Raw genomic sequence first — 26,391 nt, forward strand, 5'->3', positions numbered from 1 at the left:
GCCTGGTCGACTGTCTGATTATGTGCATGTAATCCTCTGCCATCAGCTTTACAGTGCACTGCCAAAGTGTGCCACTGGGATTAAGGATGTTTGCCTGTCGCCTGGATGTGTGTTTGTTCGTTCGTGGGCATCGCTGCTTTCTCCTCCTGATGCACCGATCAACCCAAACCCATCTATCAGACCCACTGGTGTCGCTCTGATGGAAGGGAAGGGGATTAAGGCCAGAGGGGGGTGGTCTGTCAGCAAACATGGATGACGGGCTTTAGTCCTTCTACTCGCCCATACAGGAAAACGTAGATGAGGTTCAGTGGTGTCCAGTGCACATATACTACAGTGTTGTATGTAATTTATTTAGTATAGCAATAGAAATCCTTCCACATCAGACTCACCAGAAACGACACTGTAACTGTTCTCTGCAAAGTTTGTAGTGCAAATTCTAACCAAATTTCAAGCGAAAATGCAAATTAATGCAGTGTGAGATGTGCTTTTTCACCAGCCGGCGTCATTAAACCAGAACAGAAGACGAGGAACAGCAGAACAAAGCAGCCTTGTTAGTCAAACTGTAGAAAAGAAAGTAGAAAAGATGATAGACGACATTTCTGTTAGCTTCATGTATTGTGTGAGGACGATTACCCTTCTTCATCACTCCACACACATCTGAAGGGTTTTTTGCTAACTTTTAACTGATTTATTTCAGAATTTTAAGCAGTTCTGCTCAGAAAATTGAATTGACACCTTTTCTTCAGCAGCATTTAGAGCTCAGTCCTTCTTGGAGTGTTAACCCTTAAAAAGCCGGGACCGAGTATACTCTGTTTACACTTACTCGTACACACAGCCGAAACCAAACATCCTCGGCTCGCTAATTAACATAAAATATGCACACACCCGTATGTTTAAGTCGACCAATGGTAAGATATAAACATTGGCCCCAAATTTGCGTCTTTCAAGCTATAAAGCCGTATAACGAAGCCGCAATTACGAAGCTTTTATCAGGCCGTGTACCGTAATAACACGGCCGAAATTCAATATGGCGGACGTCTACGACAATGCGACCTTGCAAGACTTGATCGATATTTTTATGGATTAGGTGGTTTTAGTATATGTACTTCTCCAGAAACATGGCCTTGTAAGGGTTAATCCAAAGTTTGTACAATTATATCAAAGTGTTTTTGCACTCAGCTATATCTACATTATATTATAACAGTCTGTTTTATAGTCATAAAATGGTATTGAGTTTCATCACAATTTATTGTGTTGCAGATTTATTTTCAAATGGATGAAACTTTGCTCCTCAATCTACACTCAGTAACCCGGAATGACAAAGTGAAACCAGGTTTGAAGACATCATTGTACTTTTAGTGAAAAGTAAAAATGAATCATAATTTTATAAAAAACATTATTAGCCTTCATTTAGTTTTTTGTTGAAATTCCTCCCTGTTTTGTGGCCTTGAAGTCTGAAGTTTGTTTGTGTCACAGAGACATTTATGCTGAAGCTGCTCCTCTGTAGGGCTGCAATCAATAATTAGATCATGATTATTTATCACTAGTATTCATTGGCTTTAGGGAAAAGCATTCGTATTATACTTTCTCATTTAGAAACAAATAAACGGAGCGCTGCTTTTACTTTGTTGTTTTACTCCGTCTCTGCTAATGGACAAACCTTTGCATCAGAATCAGCATTACATCAAGCAGCCTGGTGGCAAAATATAGAATAAATTTGACCAAAAAAACAAATCAACAGAGCTGCTTTTACTTTCATCTTGTGCTTTATAGTGGCTCACTGTAGATTGTCGCTGTTTTAGATATCTGAGTTGATTCTGGAAGGGATTCTGTGAGTTGCAGAAGTTCTTCTTCTTAGCCTTCATGCGCTCATCATGCAGCAGATTGTGCTATTTTTCAGCTCATTGGGCAAGTCTTTTGTGTTGCACAAGTCTCTGCTTTCTATCATAACTTGCCCTAAATCTGAAATACATCCACACAAAGGTGATGAATCATTTTTAGGGACCAGCTCTTCACCTTCTGCTGCAGACATTTGATCTTGCCCCGTCCGCTCTCTCCAAAACAGTGAAGCCGAAACATCTGGATCGCTCCCTGGTGGCTGGTTGCTATTTAGTCATTATCACAGCAGATCATTACCATTTGATTTATGGAAGCCTAAATTTTAATCAAGATGAGTATGTGATTGATCGTGCAGCCGTTCTCCAAGGTCGTTTTAGCTGTTTTCTTTGAACCATGTGGTGCTCAGAAAAGTCAACGTTCATCCCAGTCTCTGACCCTCTGTGTGTTTTGCTGTCGATCCATCCAATCCTGTAAATAAGCCATGATTGGTTTGTTCTTATGCAGAGAGCAAAGAACAGTTCAAGACCTAAAGGCCTGTAGGAACCATTTTTTTTTCTTTTCCTGAGATTTTTTTTTTTTTTTAGAATTTCAGAAAAGAGCAGTAAGACAGCGCTGCCAGAAAACACTCGATTTCCAGCTCACGGCTGTGTGGGCAGATCTGTGAAAAGGGTTTGTTGTGAACTCGACTTTAAAAGAACACTTTGCAATACAAGTGTAAATGCAAAGCCGCCAGTATTTCTAAATAAAGAGTCCTCCTAAATGTTTCAGAATTTTTTAACCCGCTTATGCACGCAACTTTTTGATTGTAATACTGTAGTTTTTATTAAGTCTTTATTTTAACCAATAAGGATGAAAAGTTTATTCAGATTTGTTATACCACAGTAGAAGAAAGTGACTAAATGAGTCATGTATTCTTGCTGTATTTATTTTATGGTGTTAATACACGGCTAATAGGACTATATTTTTGTCTCGTCGCACTACAGTATCTTTTTCCTTAGCACTCAGAATCTCTTCAGTGCTATTTGCCAAACTAAACATGCAGCGGTATGCCTTTAACCCTCCTGTTGTCTTCATTTACGGGCACCAAAAAATATTGTTTTTGTCTGAAAAAATTTCAGAAAAAAAATCCCCAAATTTCTGAAAATTTGCAAAACCTTCAGGAAGAAAATTCCAACAATTCCTTATAAAAGTTCCCCTTAATTTTTTTTTCAAAAAATCCTTCAAATTTGCCAAGAAAATTCTTGTAAATACTTTCAAAAAATAAGTAAAAATCTTGCCAAAAAATCCTAAAAATATCTAAAGTGATTCCATATATATCAGTGAAACTTCTAATATTTTCTTTAAGAACATTCACATAAAAAAATCAACCAAAATCCAGCGAAATTTACTGGATTTTGGTTTATTTTTTGTGTGAATGTTCTTTACAAACATTTTCAGCATTTCTCTTTTCCACCAAAAATGTTCAAAAAATTTCCTGAAAATGTGAACATCAGAAGTTTCACTGTGAAAATATTTTTTCCCACATTTTCAGACTTTAAAATGGGACAATTTTGACCCCCAGGACGTCCATCACAAGTCTGTTTCATACATCACACACCTCTCCTTTATCTGATTCTTAATTTACACATTAATTGTAAAAATAAAACAGGTCAAAATTGTACATAAAGTCTTTATTTTAACAAATAGCAATTCATTGTGCTGCAACATTTTACCGTAAAATTACACTGTTTTCACTGCATTTAAATCAGCCAAAAATGTAATTCTTTGACAGATATTTCTGTTATTTGAATGAAAAGAGATTCAGCATATTAAGGGCTGAAAAATGGTGAATGATTTCTTACACCGTTTCCCGTTTTTGCCAGATTTGGTGTAATGTGTTAGCCTAGCCGCGCTAGACAACCCACGGCAACGAATTTAATTCTTTGCCAGGGTGGGTCTAGTTACCCTCCATAAGGCTCGAGGCTGGATTCTCCTAAAACTGGCCGGACAAATCACCATGAAGTGTAGAGTCAGAAGGCGGGCGTTACTAAGTGACGACAGAGGCGTGACGATTCTGACAGAAACAACCGGCGCACAATAAACGGTTATCTTTCGACTCGGCTTTGGCCACAGCCCTTAAAGATTTGAAGCTAAAATTCAACTTGAAAGATAAACAAAGGACGGCACTGAAGTGTTTCATTGAGAAGAAAGACGTATTTGGACTTATGCCGACGGGATATGGCAAATCCTTAATATACCAGTTGGCTCCGCTGGTTGGGAAGCTAATGGGACTTAGCCACAATCCGCCGGTGCTCTCGAAACTACGTCAGCCTATTCGTTGCGATTGGTTGTATACCTACCCAATTGCTGCAGAGGGATTTGATAGACAACCTTTTAGCCCGCCTCCCTCCCTGTCGAGCTTCCCTAGACCCTTGTGCCGTCAGAAACATGGGTGTAGCATGGCTAGGCTAGTAATGTGTGTTAAAAACAGAGAAATATGGATAATTAATATGTGGACTTTAAATAAACAAACAAATGGCTTTAACTATGAATAATGTGTGAATCAAAAATCAGTATGTTTTTATAAATAGTAAATTTTTCTTTCACAATGTGCGGCTGTAGAATTCTACATTTTCACAGTTTTTTAAATCAGCTAAAAATGTCAGAATTTTGACAGATATTTGCAGTTATTTTCACCATTTGTACAGTTTTTGGTCCTATAATGTTTCACCATGTGTTCAGCCTTTGCTACAAGACTTTCACTGTATTTTTACAGATTTTTATGACCGTGTTCCTTCTAACGTTGCCTGTTAAAGGTAATTTCCCAACATTTTATAACTGAAGAGGTGATGAACAACACCTGATATCACAGTCAGTTTGTGCAGCGTCTCTATAAAATTCTGGCACCTTGATCTTATCTGTCGCTGACAAACGAAGAGCCTCATAATTAACGTGATACAGTTATTACCTCTCTGTCTGTCTGAGGGCAAAGTAAACACCAGGAACATCAGGCCATGTGTGTGCTTTCCCTCCCAGCTTGAACCTGCTAATGAGCACACAATAGCCGCTCCATATGTTCAGCCTTTAGGGCTGCGGACGCACACACACAAAGACTTCTAAGACATTTAAACAGAATACAGACCGACAATGAACAACAGCTTTTACAATTTCACATCCTTCAGTGTGATCCCTTTTATGCTTTCAGTTCAAATTCAAGTATAAAACAGCATAAAATCCACATAATAGAAATATAGCAGATGAGAGGTTAGGAAGCGATTCACCTGTTTCAGTTTAAGGAATAAGAGCTCACAAACACCACAAAAGATAAAGGAAACCAATAAATATGATTTAAGAAAATAAATGGGAACATAAACAGAAACAACAGAGCAGTCACTAATCTGTGGGGCATTTAAAATGCAAAGAAATCTAAGAGAGGACGTGACAGAACGCACATTAAAAATTAATCAGACATCATGAACTGCATTTGTGTGACAGTTTGGTTTTAAATTTTCAGTGAGTATTGTTCCATATCTACAACACAATATCTGAGGGAACACAGGCCATGTTTTGTGCCATTAAAAAAATGCATTTACATTTATAAAGTGAGAAATTATTTTCATCTTAGCAGCCTGTTATTGAGTCAGTATTTTTTTAGTATTTAAATTTCAGTTTCGGCAGTGGAACGAGTTCTGTTTGCTTGTTTAGTCCAGTATGGGTGGGGAAATGTGTAGTTGTCTAGAAACTACAGTCTTGCCTTCCTCACCACGACAAGCCAAGGCTCTACACTAACTTTCTAACTGGCAGCACTGGTGCTATCGACTTTCTCATGTGCTTTCAGCCCGCACACCCTTATTGTGGTACAGCATAGCCATAACTGTTAATGGACATTGCATGCTGATGAATAGTTGTCTTTGTGTTATATTGATGTAAAGGTTGGAAGTGGTTTGAGACTTGATAGTTTATTTTAATGTAGGGCTGGGCGAAATGGCCAAAAAATAAAATATCAATTTTTTTTTTTTAATTAATCTTGGACGATTACGATTTTAATCGATTTTTGTTGTTTCTTTGTGGTCTGTTTGCTATGGCTAGTGCTAGTCATGCCGCCCTCCTGTAGCTGCGAGCACTATTCCCATTCTTTAGGATGCCTCTGCTGCAGGTGCTGAAAGAGGTTAGTTGTGCTGCTACTCTTCGTTTTCACAGTACTTTTGCAAACCTTGCACATGACTGTAGTTTGCTCTGTCAGTCTTGCCAAAGCTGAACCACTTCCATATAATCGATGTAACATGAGGCCCTTTTGTCGCGACCAACTCTTGGTCTGCTGTTCTGTCCGCCATGACAGGGATGTGAGTGTTTTGGCGGAAGGAGATGAGAGGTGGAAGCAAACACCAGTGCACAAATCGTGAAAGGCAGAAGAAGAATCTGTATTGTTATATATTTAAGCTCGCCTCGATTTTTATGATTTTGCAAATTTTCAAATCGTCAGGTTTTAAAAAGGCGAATTAATCGAATTCATTCGATTTATCACCCAACCCTTTTTTAATGTAAAAAAAACAACAAAAAAAACCACTTCTTTTGTCACTTTTCTGCTGATATCAGTCCTGTAAAGCGGTCAGACGACACTCTTCACTTGTTCAACGTCTGCTTGTTGATCAGAATCAGCTTTAATGGCCAAGTACGTACACAACATACCAGGAATTTGGTTCCGGCTGTTGTTGTCAACAAAAATAGTAGTAATAAAATTGATTATAATACAATATATGCAGAAAGGAATATAGAAACACAGTATTGCAAATGATAATTGCATGATACAGTGCAAAAAGCAGAGAATGCTGTTCATAGTGTAATAAAATACTGTACATGTCCATTGGGAAACTGACTGTTGTACAGGTGTCTAAGAATGAAATAGATGCAACTATTTACAGATGTTCTCTCAACTCCTCACTAGTAGATTTTGTTTTGCTAGCCAGACGACTAAAAAGGAGGACAGATTTGTAGAAAAATAACAGAGGCTGAGCTCATCATAGTTTGACTGTTATTTATAAGTCATATCTTACAGAAATCAAGTGTTTTCTGTCTTGAAAATGAGCCCAAAAGTTACACTCATGGTCATAATTGATCAGATTGCCTGAAATGAACTTCCACATTTTTAAACATGCGGTTGTTTAGCCAGTACTTAAAAAAGCCAAATCTAGATCCTTCACAACTTCTTAATTACAGGCCTATTTCCAAACTTCCATTCCTGTCTTAGTTAATGGAAAAAGCGGTAGCTGAGAATCTCATTGCATTTTTAGAAAAATTTAATGTTCTTGACAAATTTCAATCGGGGTTTCGCAGAAATCATTCCACTGAAACGGCCTTGATCAGAGTCTCCAGTGACATTTTGATGGCAGCTGACTCTGGTGAATACACAGTTTTAGTTTTATTGCACCTGTCATCTGCTTTTGATACTGTTGATCATAACATAATGATTAATAGACTTGAACAGGTAGGGTTATCTGGTTCTGTCATAAAATGGTTTTCATCTTACCTTTCTTACAGAAGTTTTAGTGTCCTTGCTAATCAGATTCTCTGAAACGGTACGCTTGACTTGTGGGGTTCCTCAGGGGTCGGTTTTAGGACCAATTTTGTTTTTACTGTACGTTCTCCCTCTCGAGAAATTAATTAGTCAGTTTAAGGACATTTCTTATCATCTGTATGCAGATGACAGCCAGTTATATTGCTCCTTTAAGGATATCGAGTTGCACAAACTGTCTTCCTTAACCAGCTGCTTGTCCAGCATAAATCAGTGGTTAGCTGGAAATTTTCTTCAATTAAACCTAGATAAGACAGAGACTCTAATTGTTGCTCCAGAAAATATGATACCCTTGATTAAGCATCACTTAGGCACCTTAGGCTCGTCCATCCAATCAAGTCTTAGAAACCTTGGTGTTGTCTTTGACTCTGCTCTGTCCCTGGAGCTGCATACAAAAAACTTAATTTGAAACTGCTTCTTTCAGCTAAGGAATATTTCTAAGCTGAGAGCTCTGGTATCTAAAGCAGAGCTTGAAATGATTATTCATGCACTCATTTCTTCACGCTTAGACTATTGTAACAGCCTTTTTACTTGTTTGAGCAAGAAAGACCTCCACCGTCTACAGGCTGTTCAAAACTCTGCCGCAAGACTCTTAACCCGCACCAGGAAAAGAGACCACATCACCCCCGTTTTAAAAGAACTGCATTGGCTCCCAGTTTATTTTAGAATTCATTTTAAAATGTTCACTTTTTTTGAGCTTTAAACGGTCAAGCTCCAGTTTATATTTCCGATATTTTAAAACGCTACTATCCTAAACGTTCTTTGAGATCCTCAGGCCAAGGTTTGCCGGTCATTCCCCAGACCCATTTTAAGAGTAGAGGGGATCGAGCCTTTCAAGTAGTGGCTCCGAGGCTTTGGAATGCTTTGCCACTGTCTCTGCGCACTTTAGTCTCTGTGGAGTCCTTTAAAAGGCAGCAAAAGACCTGGCTTTTCAGTCGGGCTTTTATTTAGGTGGTGTTGTTGTGACAACTTGTTTGCTGTTATTGTGTTTGTGCACATGGTTGTGTCACTCCCTGTTGTTCACTGCTGATTTAAATTTTTTCCTGCTGATTTTATTGTGAAGCACTTTGTGAATTTCCTTTCTGTGAAAGGTGCTATATAAATAAACTTTGCTTTCCTGCTTGCACTTGAATTTAAAGTTAAAGTCTATGTGGTTAAAAACTTTAGAGTGGTAGGCTTAACGATTGATGTTTTTTTTCAATCGCCGATGAAGAGAAAAGCTCCGCATTAACAGCCTTTCAGGATTAAACCATTTTGTTTTGTGGCAGATGGAAACACCAATTTTGAACTCACCAATGTATGCTCTAACAGAGGGGTGCCAAACATAGGGCCCATGTGCCAAAACCGGCCCACCAGAGGGTCCAGTATGGCTCGTGGGTCGACTTTGCAAAGTGCTAAAACTTAGTGAAAATGAACGGTGGCACTTTATTGATGTAAACTGAGGCAGAGTATTTTTGAAATTGCACTTATTTATTTATTTATTAAGAATTTTTTAGGTTGTTTGCAGTGTTTTGTAAGAAAAATAATTCATTAAATGTGAATATTTTTTTACAGACAGCAGTTAATAAGCAGCTCAGGAACTAACATGGCAGATCATCTAAAAACAGCAGCTAACTTGTCTGTGATATTTCTAGTTTTTGTTGTTGATATAGTTCTGTTTTCATAAATCATATGAATGTGTGGCAAGTGCATGCTGGTCTGCTCTGAGTGTGTTATTATAAATTCTGTATGGAATGATTTAATATGCTGCAAATACCAGCTTTTTGTGTTGATTTTTAATTCATTTCGGCTAATAAGGCTAGCAGATAGAATGCACTAAGTGCACCGTGGTCCATTTAATTCATCTACAAATAATGGGTGTTTTTTTCCTTTTCCCACTGATTAATCGATTGGTTGAAGAGTAGGTATAATTTCAGTGAACCAAGATCGTCGTTGGTTCAGTGCAGTCCTGGAAAATGTCCCCTTTACACCAAAATCTGCTCAAAATTAGCTGAATTTAGGAGGAGGAGCTGTTGACGAGGAGAAAACAGCCTCTGGGAGTGGATGAGCCCGCCGTATCCTCTCGTCTCTTTCATTTTCTCCCCTCCTCATTATTAAATCATGATGCTTAAATGCATAAAGATAACATTTCTGTAGCAGCCGAGTAGTGCAAGAAAGAAAACAGAAGGAAGTCGGAGAGAAATGGAAAGGATAAAGATGGGGAAAAAGATAAAAAGAAGCACAGAAAATCAGGCAGAAGGCTGCGGGACAAAGCTAAAAAGTGCATGTATGAGGAGGGTAAACATGATTCAGTTTCTGTAAAGCTGCAGGACTTTTGCATCATCGTAGAGAAAACATCTCATCAAGCATCTCTGCTCTCACACTAAGTCAACACATCTGTCACTCCACCTCCTCACCCATCCATCCATCCCTCCATCCCCCTCCCACCGGCCTCCCATATGCCTCTTTCAATCCCCCTCCACGCCCATCCCCACCCCCATCCCCGACCCCTTACCCTCCCCTCCGGTCGGCCAAATGGCGCATCCCTGCGTGCAGGGTAGCACAGAGGTGGGCTGTACCATTGTGGATGTGGGGGGTGGATGGCAGCAGGGAGGAGTGCTGCAGAGAAAGAGGGAGGGGGAGAGAAAGGCTGTCACTATCCTTCCCTGCTCTAATCCCCCAGTCCTGCCTCTGTGTGCTGATGCTCTTTACATTTACAGTGCACAAACTCCAGACTACATTTTTAGGCAGAGAGTGAATTTTAAAATAGATTTGTTGTGAAGTCGGGAGCTTCGGTTTGACTCGTTCAGGTAAGAGAAGTGATTTTAAAATGTAGTTGGGAGGTGTTTGTGTTGTATTTGACTTGCAAAAGCCGCAGCGTGTTGAATGGAATGAGCAGTTTTTAAAATAAATGTATGTTTAATTGAAGTTTAGCACGATAATGACACATTTATTTTGATTTGTGTCAGATTTTAGAGCACAACTAAATATTTATGGAGTTCTTTTGTCTGATTCATGGTGCTATATTTATAATTGTCAGATATACTCCATCAATACCACATTCAGTGTAATGATAAATTCTGTTTTTAAGTTCCACACAGTAGAATAATGCCATTTAGAGCATGACCGGGTCAAAACTTTTGCCCCAACAGCAGATCACCAGCTGTTTACACGCAGATTAACGCAAAGAAAAAACGCCTGAGTTGACAAACGGCGTGAAAACAGCGAGTTTAGAGTCACTACCAAGGTGCAAAGTAAAAGAGGACAGGAATCTATTTATAATGGACAGGAAGCTCCTGTTCAGCTGGGATTGCTTTCCAACAGCATTATGTAATCAATGCATACACACACGAATGCAAACACTCATCTCACGTTACACTCTTTTCATGCTATATGTATACTCTAATAGCAAGTGCACCGATGGAATAAGGACTTTTGTTTCTGTTGACTCATCGGCTGTGTGAAGCTGTTTATGCTTCGTGGTTTCCACAGATGGGACTTGAGAACCAGTGGAGGTTTCTATCCTGAACGCAAAGTCACACCGCCACGTCTGACTCTGTTCAACTAGCTTCTGGAAATCAATGTAGTCTCTTGTTTGATTTTTTTTTCTATCATGAAATATGTTCCTGAGGTTTAAATTCCACATAGACAGCTCTCCATCCACCACAGCAGCTGAAACACTGAAGTCGGACACTAAGCTGAGCTGATGAATGTGATTTGGGTTTGATGGCTGATCGGACCAAGTTGGAATTGCGTCATTTGATCTGTTCCAGTCTGGATCAGGTGGTTTGTTCCAGTCTGGTTCAGTTGGTTTGTTCCAGTTTGGGCCAGTGAGCTTGTTCCTGTGTGGATCAGATGGTCTTTTCCAGTCTGGTCAGTTGGGTTGTTCCAGCCTGGATCAGGTGGTCTGTTCCATAGACTGTATATATAGTGGACGTAGCATCTGGCTCCAGAATTGAAGCCAACCCAGAAGTGTCAAAAACTTGCAATATCACGCCGTCCGCTAGGGTTGGCTCCAAAAAGCTTTTTCTCCATAGACCCCAATTCATTTTTGGAGAAAATAAAATTTGATAGACTGATTTTCTACAGCTCAGGATTTTTTTCCCGTTAGTTTTCATGGTCAAAATGAGAGATCAGGTGGCTGATCTTACAATAAATCAATACTGAATTTTAAATAAATCGTTAAAGTTGGCGGAGCCAGGGGACGTGGCTATACTTGATAGACAGCAACAGAAGCCTCTGCGGTAAAATGTGGGCGGGATAAGAGAGTCCTCAGCCAATCCTGCCCCTAGTTGCTCTCCGGTCCAGTCTGTTTGATGACGCTTTTTACGTCACTGGCTCCAAAAAATCCAAAAGGGCGACCAGGAAGTAGCAAAATCCGGGCTTCATTTTCTCGACGTTGAAACCAACGGGTGACGTCACGGTTAGTTTACGCCTGGTCTGTTCCAGTCTAGGTCAGTTGTTTTGTCCCCATTTGCTCTATTCTAGTTTGGGTTAGTGGGTTTGTTGCAGTAGAGGCTAGGTGGTCTCTTCCAGTCTGGGGTGGTTGGCTTATTCCAGGCTGACTAAGTAAGTTTGCTCCAGTTTGGTTTATTCCTGGCCGGTTGTTCTAGGTTGGTCTGTTCTAGTCTCGGTCAGTTGGTTAGTCCCATTTTGGCTTGTTGCAGTCTGGATCAATTTTTCTGTCCCAATTTGGGCAAGTTGGACTGTTCCACTTTGATCTGATTTAGTCTGGCCCATTCCAGTCCAGGTTGGGTGGTTTGTTCCAGTCTGGATTAGTTGGTCTGTTCTAGTTTGTTCTCTTGGTTTGTTCCATTTGAGTTTCTTCTAGTCTGAGTCAGTTGGTCTTTCTCAGTCTTGGACATAGCAATTGTTTTATTCCACTTTGGTTTTGCCCAGTCTGGGTTACTTCATTTGTTCTGGTTAGGTCTGTTCTAGTCTAGATTAGTTGGTTAGTTCTAGTCTAGATCAGTAGGTCTGTTCCAGTCTGATCTGTTCCATTGTAGGTCTAGCCTAGCCGCGCTAGACCCAGGTCTGAAGACGCAAGGGTCTAGGAACTCTCGACAGGGAGGGAGGCGGGCTAAAAGGTTGTCTTTCAAATCACTCTGCAGCAATTGGGTAGGTATACAACCAATCAGTGCAACGAAAAGGCTGACGTAGTTCCTAGAGCGCCGGAAATCAGAGGATGCGGGAGTTCGGTGAAGCCTTATTTATACAGTCAATGGGTGAAGCTCAAGTATTTTACAGACATGTTAACAGAAAGATTATTCAGAGTCGGTGCTTATGGAGCTCAACGAAAGATAACTGTTTATTGTGCCCAGCCATCTTCTTGTCTATCCTTGTTTCTATGGTTGTTTCCGGTTGTTTCTGTCAGAATCGTCGCGCCTCTGTCGTCACTTAGTTACGCCCGCCTTCTGACTCTACACTTCATGGTGATTCGTCGGCCAGTTTTACGAGCATCCAACCTCGAGGCTTACTGAGGGTAACTAGACCGACCCTGGCAGAGAATTAAATTCGTTGCCGTGGGTAGTCTAGCTCATGGTCCAGGTCTTTCTGTAGCTCTACAGTCCAACAGTCCTCCATCCGGGATCTTAGATAGTTTCCTCCTTTATTGGCCTCTTTTGGGCAAATCTTCCTGCATGTAAACTGGTTGACCTCCATTTTTGTTTTGCTACAGGAACACATGAAAATTAGCACAACCCACTGCAAAATTTATGCTTTCCAACTACCAGTCAAGTGTTTGTTTATCCAGTTAATGACGGACACCGCCCATGGTTATTGTTCGGTTATTCCAAGATTGTCCCCACCGAACAGGGTTGCAAGGAGAGGTTTAAGACGTTGTTATAACTCGTTGTGATTTATTTTGCTTTTGTGATTTATTTTGCTTGTGTTTGTTAGAGTTTGTTAACAGTTCATCAACAATTTTCCAGTTGTAACCACAATGCAGCAGCAACAGCAACAGCAACAGGTTATAAACCTGTAAAGATGGAAAAGGGCTGTGGTGTAAACCATGCATGGTATTATGAAATAAATATGCACAAATACATATTGCATAAATAGCAGAAATGCATATTGAATAAATAGCATAAATAAACATAGCAAATAGCACAGCAAGAGCATAGCAGCAGTTAAATAGCATGCATAATAGCAAACACAACAATAGCAAATCAAGCATTGCATTTGACACAAGCCACATAAAAAGCCACAAACAAAGCCAAGCAAGCCATGCATTGCATTACTGAAATCATTAAAATACAAATAATTGCTTAAGCTCAATATAAACCAATATCACATAAGCCAATTCCACAATGTACAAAAACTTTCTATTAGTAGGTTTAAAGTGCAGAAATAGTGCATGTAGTTCAACAGAGAAGGATTAACACAGCAATCCACTACTACGCCAGTTAAAAGCACTACATTACCCAGCAAGCATTGCTGGGAGGACAAATGGCCAATCAAAATGGCTGACAGAACAAGCAGCCAATCAGAAGCATCCAAATATCTTAGCCAGCACGGCAAATCAGGAAGTAAAAAATGAAAGCGCTCTGATTCAAAACTACTCACGGAGATCTTAAAATTACGGCGTTAAACATTACTCTGTCCACACCGATCACACACAAAACCATGATCAGTCCTACAACACTTAAATCCGGACACACATATATGCTAGAGACAAAAGTCAGCGGCACGGCGGCCCCACGAGCAAACAGAGTAAACCCACGTCTTACCGGTGGCGTCTCTCTCCTCACAAGATGTTTGCCAAACTACGTGAAGTCAAGCTACGTGATGCTTCCCGTTTATAGCCCGTGTCCCGGATACTAGTGTTTTACCAATGTGCGCGGCAGACAGGAAGGAGAACCTCCCACTTCACCTGTGTTTCATTACCGCTAATGCACCCGTGACGCTGACTGATTTAACCCGTGACTGACTGACTTAACACCTCCCACTTGACCAACTGATCAAAAGATCCAAGGCGGTCACAGATAAAATGCATTATTACATATGTATAAAGGTGTTACAAGTTTTTTTTTTTTTTTTTTTTTTTTTTTTTTGAGCTCTGAGGCAGTGCCTGCAGAACTGATGGCCGAAGCAGTCAAAGTCACTGGTCTTCCACAGGAATGAGGACAACTAATCTCCTCACATCTCTCCGCAGGATGACCAACATCACCTGCTGAGTGTTCTTGGCTTGTCCAATTCCTTGAGAGGCAGAAAAGCCTGCACATGTTTTAACATCCGCATCTCTCACAAGTCCCTTCTTGTCAGGATACACGGCCTGGATCCGACCGAGCCGGAATTGTCCTCGTAACGCGTTGTTGTCAGCGATCCAAACAACATCACCAACTGCTACATTCCTCTTGGCCTGATGCCACTTTGGTCGAACAAACAGGTTGGGCCCGGCAAGTTCACTCCATTTCTTCCAGAACATATCCACACCAACTTGAATGGCTCTGAGACGACGCCAGGGATGAGTGCACAAGTCGATTCCTTCAGTGTCGCCTCCTTGTCTTGTCCTTCCAAGGAGTAAGGTGTTAGGGGTTAGATACTCTATGGAGTCCTCTTGTGCTTGAGCCCTTGCGTCGATTGGTCTTTCGTTGGTGAGGTTTGCTGCCTGGTAGAAGAGTGTTTGGAGTTCTCCCCAGGTGAGTGAACTTGTAGTCCCTCCAAGACTCATGAGAGCCCTCTTTATGAGCTTGACAGCTGCTTCTGCTGCTCCGTTGCGGTGAGGTGCATCCGCTGGATGAAAGTTCCATGCCCACTTCGTTCCGTGTTTTGCGGCTTGAGCTTCCACTGATGATCTCTGAACGGTGGCCAGGTAGGTATGCTGGTCTTTCAGGGCGGGTTTGGCTCCAATAAAATTGGTCCCATTGTCTGACCACAATGTTCTTGGATGGCCCCTCAGTGCTACAAAGCGGAAATAAGCTTGGAGGAAGCTTTCCGATGATTGATCATCCACAATGTCCACGTGAACTGCCCTTGAGGCCATACAGCAGAACACTATGCCCCACACCTTTTTTCCTGTTCTCCTTTTGACAGCATCTTTGATTTCGAAAGGGCCGAAGAGATCAAGTGTCGTGTACTCAAAGGGGCTGGCACGCTGAGAGCGCTCAGGTGGCAGGTCGCTCATCATTTGCTGGCACATCTTCCCTTTCCTTTTGCGGCATGTTATGCAGTCATTGACGACCTTCTTTACTATTCGTCGGCCTTGCACTATCCATGCTTTCTTTCTGGTGTGTAGAAGTGTGGCAGCAACGCCCTCGTGGTTTTGACTGTGAGCTTCTCTTGCTAGTAGGGTTGCAAGCCATGACTGAAATGGGACCAAAGGAATGGCTGCACCATCCTCCTTCCATGCCTGGACTCGCCCTCCACAGAGAAGAAGTCCGGTTTTGTCATCTTTGTGGACCACCAAGCGGTTCAGTGTAGAGTCCTGAAACTGGTTGCCCTCTTGACATTCTAGGACAAGGTCTCTGAAGGCTTGCTCTCGCTCCTCGGAGGACAGGGTAAGGTGGTTTGCCTCCCACTTTGAGGAGTCAGAGGTCTTGAGTCTTTTGAGCCACGTTTCAGCAGCCCGTCGGATCCAGGCTATCGAAGCACATAGCTTGGACAGGGAACTGAACCGCTCTGGCTTGATGAGGCGCACTAGTCCAATCGCACAGGGTCCATCTGTCGGATGTGCACTTGGGACAGTGGTTGGTGCTGGTCCATTTGTAATTCCTTCAAGCTTGGTGAGCACAGCAGAGAACGCTTTACGTTGAAGTTGACTGACTGTTTCAGCGGCTGAAGGCGTGATTTCGCTTGCCATCTTCATTGGCCAACCAGACTCTGGCAACCTAAGGAACTTAGGGCCTTGCTGCCACTCTGAACCCTCGTCAAGCTCCTCAGGAGTTGCGCCTCTGGTAAGTATGTCAGCAATGTTTAGTTTGCCTTCAATCCACCTCCAATCTTCCACAGGCCCGGCCTTTTGGATCTCCCCGACCCGGTTAGCAAAGAAGGTTTGGAAGCCATAGCTGTCCTTTTGGATGGCTGCAAGGATTGTTTGGCTGTCCACAAAGTGAATCCATTGCTTGACTTTAATGTGGCAGTGCTTTTCAAAGTACGTCTTAAGGCGGGTGGCAAAGACTGCACCGCATAGTTCAGCTTTGATCACATCACCCTTCTGGTCAAGGGGGTAAGCTTTGCTTTGGATTCGACCAACCTGATGACAACTTTGTCTTGAGTTTCCCACCGTAGGTACAGCACAGCTCCATAGGATGATTCACTTCCATCGGAAAAGGTGATTCCTATTGGTGGACCTTCAGCACCAGGTGGCGTTAGGCTTCTCTCAAACTTGACTTGACCAAGCCTTACGTATTCTTCAAAAAGCGTTACTGCAGCTTCGCGAAGCCTTGGTGAGAGTGGGGTGTCCCACGTGTCTTTAGAGGGGGTTTCTTTGCCAGCTTCCTGGAATGATTCTCGGACCAACATCACTCCTTTCTGTTTTGCTGGTGAAGCAAGACCAATGGGGTCATACAATGAGGCAATCTGGCTGAGGAGTAAACGTCGGGTCAAGGGGTTTGGTGTTCCCTTCCTGACATCTTCAGCACTTAGATTGACGTCAGTCCTCATTTTCCCCCTTCTCTTGGAGAAGTTGATAGATGTGAGCAGCTGTAGCTTGTCTGTCTCAGGGACATAGCCAACTCCTAAGGCCTTGTTTTCTCCGTCATGCATTTGGTTGGGCAAAACCAAAGTTTTGGGTATGGTTCTTTCTGTGCTTGAGCCTGGAGGCAAGGTGGTTGGGGATCCATTCCTCCCACTTTGATGCGACAGGACCCATGGCTTGAGAAAGAAACCGCCTGCTTTTAAGATCTCTTCCACACCTCTGGTGATCCTTTCCAGGGCTTTGGGATCGTCATGCGAGGTCAGGATGTCATCCACGTAGCTATCTTCAACCAGAACACGTCGTTCTTCCATCATGGCTGCAAATTGAGGGAGATTGGCCGTCTCTCTCATCGCAACCTGGGCGATACATCCTGCGGGTTTATCCCCGATATTGACTCTGACAACAGCATACACCCCAATATTGTCCTCAGGGTTATCTCGCCACAGAAAGCGGTGGAGGTGGACTTCTTCCTCTTTGAGCCACACGGAATTGTACATCTTCCGAACATCACCAAGTGCAGCATGGAGTCCACTCCTAAACCTCAGGAGAACGCCTCTGATGGGATTGAGCACGTCAGGACCCTTGTGGAGAAGGTCATTGAGACTGATTCCTTGGAACTCCTGGCTGCTGTTCCAGACGATTCTCACAGGGGTTGAAGAGGAGTGGGGGTTCGGTGCAACTAGATGGCTGATGTACCATTTAGGTCCTTTCCAACTGCTGATCTCCTCCTCTGAGAGTTTCCGAGCTGCCCCTCTTGAGACCATTTCATGGATCTGGTCTTTGTATGCAGCCTTCCACATTGGTTCCCTTTCCAACCTTTTCTCCGTGTTCCTGAAGGTCACCTCCACTGCTTGCCGATTGTCAGCTAGCGTTGTGAGGTCAGCCCTCCATGGATAGGCTGAGTCCCAATGAGGAGAGCTGCTGTGATGATCTGCCAGCACGTATGTCAAGCAGCCCTTGATCTTTTCCAGATCCCTCTCTTCCTTGAGGGTCATTTCCTGTCCACCAGGGGAGCACTTGCCACACTTGCAGCTGCCACATTGAGGACTGCACGCTGCTCCGATGCTGTCCCATCGGAACCATTCAAGGATCTCCTTGTTGGTGGCAGTAGATCGAGCAATTGCAGGCCCCTCTGCTTGAGGCAAGACAGTCTCTTTGTAGGCCATGGAGGCAGATCTCATAGTCCGAGCAAGGTGAGTTTCAGAACGGTATACTGCCAGGTCCACTCTCTCCAGGAGATCAGGGTGGGTCCCCCCCACAGTCTTTCCAAGCGGGCCGTCCCAAAGGACTAGGTCACCCACAATCTTGATAGGCTGTGGGACAAGGCGGCCTTCCCTGTGGCTGATAAGGAGGTCGATCCTTTTGGGACGGACCAATTCCTCCTTTGGCACATTGGGGAAGAACCGTCGCAATTGCTCAGTAGTAACTGGCTGGGCCACTTCAGCAATGTTTTGCAGGCCATAGCAAAGAATCCTGTGGTCTGTGATCTGCCCCTTGGGTGTCTTTACCTTCAGACGCAGGGAATACCTCTGGGTCACAACAGACTTTTTCATACCTCCAACACCGTGTACAATGAGCTTGATGCTCTCACCACTTAGGCCAAGTCGTTCCGCTGCTTCATTGGTGATGTAGTTGGTGTCGGACGCGAGGTCAATCAAAGTACCAATGAGGCACCCAGAGTTTGTGGTGACTTCCATGAGCATCATTACTACTGGATGTTCACCTCCAACGTTAGAGCGGACAGAGGAGGCGGCTTTATTTGAGAATGCACTCTTACATCGCTCTCTTTGCTCAGGGGTAAGTTCCGCCAGAAACTCCTCTTGCTTCTTAGTGAGGCCAAGCTTCCTTGCTCCATACCTCACAGTGCTACACTCCTCGGTGGTGCTGTCTTTCTTTGGAGTTGGTGGCTTGGGGCACAGTAGGTAGTTGTGGTCCGATGCACCTTCCTTCCGACACTCAGCTTTGGGGCAGAGGAATCTGGCGGTACACCCTTTACCATCCTTAGGGTGGGTTCGCAAACACTTGACGCACAAACCAAGCTCTTTAAGATGAGTCCTTTTACGAGAGAGATCTTGCTCTCTGAAGGTTTTGCATGCGAATAGCTTGCCGGCATGTGAGTCGTCCCCACAGACGGTGCAATTAGGGAGGCCCTCTCTCTGTCCCACCGTGGACTTAGTAAAGGCTTTCCTTCCCTTTTTGTCTGGATGTTCCGGGACCCTTTCCACCATGCTTTTGTCAACAGTGTTTGGCTCGAGCTGGTCCAGCTCTTCAAGGATTGATTCCTGTTTCTTTAGGAACCTCAGAAGGCAGTTGAAGTGGTCAGCGGGCATGAACCCTGAAGCTGGATCAGACTTGTGCACAATCCAGTCCTTCTTGAGTGAGGAAGGGAGCTTGCTCTCGATGGATTGAGCGACTACGCGGTTCTTAACAGCGTCCTCCTCACCCAGAATCTGCAAGTTGTAGAGTGCCTTTTCAACAGCCTGAATCAACTCGATGGTGCGTCTGGGGTTGTTGCCTTTGACAGGTGCAAGGGACTGGACCTCGTTGGCAATGAGCAGGACAATTTTGGCTTTGTTCCCATATTTGCTGTCCAGAAGCATGAACATGTCTTTGGTGGACGTGCAGCTGGTCAGGACAAGCTCCTTCTTCACCCGCTCATGAAGACTATTCAACAAGTGGAACTTTTTGATGCACTCCGCACCTTGGGGGTTTCCCAACTGCTGGAGTTCTTCCCACTCGGTCTTCCACCGGTAATACTCCCTCATGTCACCGGTGAACGTTGGTAGCCGAGCTCTCTCAAGGCTAAACTGGGGCTTGAGGTTGGAGTTTGCATGTGTTGCCGCTGGGGCATGAGTCGGCTCTTGCTGTGTGAGTGGCTGATTCACTGCTCCCATGTTCACTGCAGGCTTTAAGTCAAGGCTGTTAGCGATATCAGGGGGAGAGGGCAGAGCTTTGTCTTTAGCTGCATAGTCATCCTCACGGAATTGTTCTCTTCCCCTTTGTTGCTCGGCTTCATCGTCCTCTAATTTATCAACCAGTGCAAGCAGTCTTTTCTTTAGTCCCTTGTGGCGTGACTGAAGATCCACCGCCTTTGAACTGGGAACCAAGTCATTCCACTCTGCCAGCATTGCTGCAAGTTCAGTGACCTCTCTTTCAAGTCCTCTTATCCTCAACCTGCGCTCCTTGAAGGTCTTTTGAGGGTTTGCATCTTCCTCCTCTGCTTCACCAATGACAGACTCCGCTGTTTTGACTTGGTTGAAGAATACCTCCTCAGCATAGCTGGTCCAAAATATTCCCTGTGTGGCTTTCTTTACTTCAAGGAACTTGCTTTCGCACTCCAATGTCTTATCGTCAACCTGGGCCGCAGACGCAACAAGGTCCTCATCTGATGATTCCCTGAGAGCTTCGGCATACTGATTCCCAGTATCTGTGACACGGGAAAAGTCAGTTTTGAAGATGCTCCATTCCCTGAGAATGTCAGGTGGTTCCAGAAGTCCAGGTTTGGTGAGGGTATTGCCCCTTTTGCTGAATGAAGCCTGAGCTCTTGATCGCACACTCTTAAGCTTGTCCAGGTCTGACATCGTCACTCCTTTTGTGCTGCCTGGAGAGCCGTTCCACTGTTGGGGTTTGTCTTGCTCTTTTATCCTTTAGGCCAGCAGGATGCGCTAGAGATGGACTTGGGGTTTGGCAAAGTGTGTGTTGAATGGGCTGCACTTAGTCCTGTGCAGTTGGCCGCGGTTTATAACTGTTCGGTTATTCCAAGATTGTCCCCACCGAACAGGGTTGCAAGGAGAGGTTTAAGACGTTGTTATAACTCGTTGTGATTTATTTTGCTTTTGTGATTTATTTTGCTTGTGTTTGTTAGAGTTTGTTAACAGTTCATCAACAATTTTCCAGTTGTAACCACAATGCAGCAGCAACAGCAACAGCAACAGGTTATAAACCTGTAAAGATGGAAAAGGGCTGTGGTGTAAACCATGCATGGTATTATGAAATAAATATGCACAAATACATATTGCATAAATAGCAGAAATGCATATTGAATAAATAGCATAATAAACATAGCAAATAGCACAGCAAGAGCATAGCAGCAGTTAAATAGCATGCATAATAGCAAACACAACAATAGCAAATCAAGCATTGCATTTGACACAAGCCACATAAAAAGCCACAAACAAAGCCAAGCAAGCCATGCATTGCATTACTGAAATCATTAAAATACAAATAATTGCTTAAGCTCAATATAAACCAATATCACATAAGCCAATTCCACAATGTACAAAAACTTTCTATTAGTAGGTTTAAAGTGCAGAAATAGTGCATGTAGTTCAACAGAGAAGGATTAACACAGCAATCCACTACTACGCCAGTTAAAAGCACTACATTACCCAGCAAGCATTGCTGGGAGGACAAATGGCCAATCAAAATGGCTGACAGAACAAGCAGCCAATCAGAAGCATCCAAATATCTTAGCCAGCACGGCAAATCAGGAAGTAAAAAATGAAAGCGCTCTGATTCAAAACTACTCACGGAGATCTTAAAATTACGGCGTTAAACATTACTCTGTCCACACCGATCACACACAAAACCATGATCAGTCCTACAACACTTAAATCCGGACACACATATATGCTAGAGACAAAGTCAGCGGCACGGCGGCCCCACGAGCAAACAGAGTAAACCCACGTCTTACCGGTGGCGTCTCTCTCCTCACAAGATGTTTGCCAAACTACGTGAAGTCAAGCTACGTGATGCTTCCCGTTTATAGCCGTGTCCCGGATACTAGTGTTTTACCAATGTGCGCGGCAGACAGGAAGGAGAACCTCCCACTTCACCTGTGTTTTTTTTTTTTTTTTTTTTTTTTTTCCTCTTTCTTTTTTTATTTGTAATCATTTACAAACATTAAGGCATAACATTACATTCATAACCAATCAAAATATGCTACTTTGAGTAGAAGCCAACATCAATCAATGATACAATGAAAAATAATACAAAAAAAAAAAAAAAAAAAAAAAAAAAAAAAATTCTTAAGGGTCAGTTTAGAGGTCAGTTAAATTGTAATGCTCTATTTGATTTAATAGCTCTATTGCAGTTTTCAATTTCATGTATTTCAAGGATTTATAATATTCTTTAAACTCATTTATAAAACATTTAAATACGGGAGGGGATTTGAAATATTTAGACTTATGTATATGATGTTTTGCCAATATGAGGATTACATTTATCAACAAGTTATCTAATTTACTTTCCAGAATCATTCCATATAAAATATCAGCCTGAGAGGATAGTTTAACAGTTACCTTCTTATTCTCCAACCATTCTTGGATCTGAGACCAAAAAACCTTAACCAAGACACATTCATAAAAAATGTGACTTGTAGTTTCCATTTCTGTTTTACAAAAGACACATTCATTACTATCAAATTGAAATCTAAGTCTTAAAAATTCACTTGATGGATATATGTTATTGATCAGTTTAAAATGAATTTCTTTAGATTTTGGTAACAAGGGGTATTTTAAATAATCTGTTCTTAATTTCTTGACTTTAATCAATTCAAATTCTCTAAAATCTTGGATTCTACAATATTGTTTGGGATATAAATCATTAGTAAGTATTTTTCTAATAAAACTATTGTTACAATTTCTATCCAAAAAGTTTATCTCTTCTATAAAAAAATTAGGCAATCTAGGTACTGAATTGGAATGAATAACTACTTCTTTGGCTTGTGATAGGAATGGTTTAGGAATAGCATTTACAAGACTGAAAAATTGTTTTGGATGACAGCAAAAGTTCCATTTCACCCCAAAGTCATTGTATGAGAGAATATTTCCATTTGAGTCCAGCAAGTCCATAATACACCAAATATTTCTGTCCATCCACTCTTTGTAAAATAGAGATTTGTTCCTTCGAAGAATGTATCTGTTGTTCCAAAGCGGTGTAGTATGGGGGGTAAAGTTATGTTTGTATAACATCTTCCAGTATAGGAGAACCTGCTGATGAAATCTTGACAACTTGATGTTTAGTTTTTTAACATCATAATCGCATTTTAACAAAAACTGTAACCCTCCACAATAAGCAAAAATATTATTTGGAAATGTATTCCAAAAAACATCTGGATTCTTTAAAAAGGACTTCAACCAGTTATTTTTAATTGTACCATTCATACACTCATAATCAATAGCTTTTAGGCCACCATGTTCATATTCCTGGAGCAGAACAGCTTTTTTCAAGTAATGGGTTTTGTTGTTCCAAATAAAGTTGAAATTTAGTTGATTTACAGCTTTAATAAAAGATGGTTCTAATGCTAGTGAGTATGTGGGGTGCAGAATTCTAGACATTCCATCAACCTTTGAGAGCAAAATACGTCCAAAAATGGTAAGATCTCTTTGCATCCAAAGGTTATAAATACTTTTACATTTGTTCAATTTGTTCTCCAAATTTTCTAAATGTCTTTCTTTTGAATCTTTAGTTATATGTATGCCTAAATATTCGACATGTCGTTTTATATTGAAATTATGTATGGAGGTATCGGGAATACTTTTCACTGGTAAAAGTTCACACTTATCTAAATTAAGAAATAAACCTGAAGCTTTGGAAAATTGCTCCACTGCATTTAAAGCTGTGAGAATTTGACTATGGTCTTTAAGAAAAAGAGTTGTATCGTCAGCATACTGACTAATAAGCAGTTCTTGATCAAAAACTTTGATCCCTTTCAGAGTTTGTATATTTTTTAGGTGAATAGCTAGCATTTCTGCAGCTAAAATGAATAACCCAGGACTACAAGGACAGCCCTGAATTATACCCTTATTTAAGTTAAAACGATTTGTAGTACCAAGGGTCAATGCCACTGAACTATTCCTTTCTTTGTAAAATATTTGCATTGTTTTAATAAACTTTATTCCATAACCAAAAAGCTTTAAAGATTGTGTTAAGAAGGGATGCTCTAAATTATCGAATGCTTTTTTAAAGTCTAAAAAAAACATTAAACTATTGTCTGTAATTAACTCTTCATAGTCTAGTAGATCAAGTACTAGGCGAATATTATCATGTATAGAACGGTTTTTCATAAAACCTGTTTGAGTTGTGTCAATAATCTCAGGAAGAGTACGCTTTAATCTTGCTGCATATATATGAGATAAAATTTTATAGTCATTATTTAGGAGTGTAATAGGTCTGAGATTATCGACACGTCTTCTGTCTTTTCCGGGTTTTGGAATAAGAACAATAACTCCTTGCTTCATTGTTGGTGGGAGGTTTTCTTTTTCAATTGCTTCTCTAAACACATCAAGCAGAAACTCCCGTAGTTCAGACCAAAAATGTTTATAAAAATTTGAAGTCAGGCCATCACAACCTGGTGATTTATTGAGTTTTAAACTACTAACTGCTTTGTCTAATTCATCTAAAGATATGTTTGAGTCACAAAGTTCAATTGAATCATTTTTGAGTTTGGGAACATTATGGTTTTTTATTACATTCAAGAAATCTTCGCAATCTGTTGGTGAGAAGCAAGAATTATATAAGTTAGAATAAAACGAGTATATTTCTTTTGCTATTAACTTAGAATCAAAGCATTCATTACCATTTATTATTAAGGAGTTTATTACATTTTTTTCTTGTCTACTTTTTTCTAATTTAAAGAAATATGAGGAGTTCTTTTCTGCTTCTTCCATCCATTTAGATTTAGATCTTATAAAAGCACCTTTAGCTTTCACTTGGTACAGATTGTCTAGTTGATTTTGTAATTCCAAAATGCTTTGTTTTTGTTCATTTGATGAATTTAAATTGTTACACAAATCATTTATTTGAGTTGCAAGTTCTTTTTCTTTGATATTACTTTTTGAGCGATATCTTTACTATATCTAATTGAGTATTGTCTTATTTTGTATTTTAAAAATTCCCATTTTCCACAGAATGTTTCAAGGTTTTTATCATTTATAGTTTCCCTAATCAATGCACATACTGTTTTACAAAAATCCTCCTTTAACAGTAGAAACGAGTTAAATTTCCAATAACCCTTATTTCTTTTTAGAGATGTTGGAGGTTTGATTTCCATTGTGATAATAGAGTGATCTGTCAAGGGAGCTGTATCCATTGAGACATTTGCTATGATATGGCACAAGTTATTGTTGACCAACCATAAATCAATTCTTGATTTGGAACCACCATTAGGTTTAAACCATGAAAACTGTTGTGTGTCTCCATATTTTTCCCTCCATATATCAGTTAGATTTAATTCATTGCAAAAAGTTTGAATTAATGCATTATAATAATTTTGGTTGTATTTACTTGGCCATCGATCTAACCATTCATCTGGCACACAATTAAAATCACCCCCTGTAATTATAGCTTCAGTGGGGTAAAGTCTTTTTTGCTCTAATATAACATCAGTTACTTTAGTAAACAGATCTTTGTTTTGAGAAGGAGTATTATATCCATAAATATTTGCAATAATTACAAATGTGCTGTCAATCTCCATAACTATTATAATAAAATGTCCGTGTTCATCTTTTTTAATAGACTTTACTGAGCCTATGTAATTATTTAACAATATTGCAACTCCAGCTGACTTTGAAGTACCATGAGAATAGTAAATTTTATCCCCCCATTGGTTATTCCAAAATTTCTCATCTGCAGATGTCGAGTGTGTTTCTTGAAAAAAGATTATTTGAGCTTTCTGACCTTTAGAAAATAGGAAAATAGCTTTTCTCTTGACCTTATCTTGTAAACCTCTTGTATTCAAAGAAGAAAATAAAAGACTGCTTTTCAAAAGCACCATGTACAAATAAAATAAATAAAATAAGTAAAAAAAAAAAAAAAATTATTATTATTATTTTTTTTCCTTTTCTTTTCCTTCCCCTTTTTCCCTTTTCCTTTCTTTCTCTTTCCTTCTTTCCTTTTTCTCCTGTAAACGTGTATTAGCTCAATACCACACTAATACGAATAACAAAGGCTTTTAACAGCCAGCAGAACAGCAAACTTTCAGAACAATAAGTCAATCTTCAAGTTTTACCCGAGTGTAACATAGCTCAGTATCGTCGTTTTCATGGAGGAGCGGTGATCCTTCTTCCTTCCACATATGCGTAGGGACCCTTGAATCCTGCTTTCTTCCCTTCACCTCGTGCTTTGGCGACGATTGGCCATAACGCATCTCGAGCCAGCTTGTCTTCTTTGGTTAGATCTTCCACGAAGTGTATCTTCAAGTCCTCACACACCTTGTGCTTGTTTGAAGCCCTCCATATTTCATCCCGGTAGACACGCTTGGTAAACTGCATGATGACTTGACGTGGCTTATGGTCAAGTCTTCTCCCAAGCCTATGGACCGTATCCACAGCCTCATCCATCTTCGGCGCCAGTTGTGGTGAAATGCGGCTCAACAGGTTGATAA

The 26,391-nt window shown here is 41.2% G+C and overlaps 2 protein-coding genes across 4 annotated transcripts in view; one reads left to right on the forward strand and one right to left on the reverse strand.

Moving 5' to 3' along the window:
- c8h15orf40 (chromosome 8 C15orf40 homolog) overlaps window positions 1–26,391 on the reverse strand; it is a 49,065-nt gene that overhangs the window by 14,562 nt on the left and 8,112 nt on the right. The gene's annotated exons all lie outside the window — the stretch shown is intronic.
- LOC110955854 (synaptic vesicle glycoprotein 2B-like) overlaps window positions 9,996–26,391 on the forward strand; it is a 105,638-nt gene continuing 89,242 nt past the window's right edge. Inside the window, exon 1 of the mRNA XM_051952664.1 lies at window positions 9,996–10,179. The gene's annotated coding sequence lies outside the window, so the exon portion shown is untranslated. The remainder of the gene's footprint in view (window positions 10,180–26,391) is intronic.

The sequence above is a fragment of the Acanthochromis polyacanthus genome, chromosome 8 (assembly GCF_021347895.1).
Source record: "Acanthochromis polyacanthus isolate Apoly-LR-REF ecotype Palm Island chromosome 8, KAUST_Apoly_ChrSc, whole genome shotgun sequence".
Lineage (NCBI taxonomy): Eukaryota > Metazoa > Chordata > Actinopteri > Pomacentridae > Acanthochromis > Acanthochromis polyacanthus.